We start from the raw sequence: 552 nt of genomic DNA, 5'->3' as shown, positions 1-552 counted from the left end.
GTCTTTTTGGTCTATTTATTTCATTTGTAATATTTTTGTGTGTTTTATATAGATGTATATTATCATTACGCAGCAAAGAAGGTTGCAACATTTCCCAGTGTATTTTATTTAATATAATTGTATTTGGGCAATGATTTTGTGATTAAAATTATCTAGTTTATTGTTCAACTTATCTGAAAATAATGATCTTGTGTAGCAGGTTTATGTTGAGATCATGATGTCCAGAAATATATTGTTATATGTTCTAATCAGCTATTGCGTTTCTTTTTCAATTTTATCGACCACAAACTTGAAAAGTTTTGCTGAACGATGCTCCCTGCTTGTTCCGACTTTTCCATTACCTTGCCTGTGCATCTTTTTTGTTTGGGGTGTGTGTGTGTGTGTGTGTGCGTGTGTGTGGGTGTGTGTGTGCGTGCGTGTGTGTGTGTGTATGTGTGTGTGTGTGTGTGTTCGTGTGGGTGTGTGTGTGTGTGCGTGTGCGTGTGCGTGTGTGTGGGGTGTGTGTGTGTGTGTGTGTGTGGGGTGTGTGTGTGTGTGTGTGTGTGTGTGTGT

Source organism: Sesamum indicum, linkage group LG1, assembly GCF_000512975.1.
Source record: "Sesamum indicum cultivar Zhongzhi No. 13 linkage group LG1, S_indicum_v1.0, whole genome shotgun sequence".
In the NCBI taxonomy this organism is placed as follows: domain Eukaryota; kingdom Viridiplantae; phylum Streptophyta; class Magnoliopsida; order Lamiales; family Pedaliaceae; genus Sesamum; species Sesamum indicum.
This window is presented reverse-complemented; position numbering follows the sequence as displayed.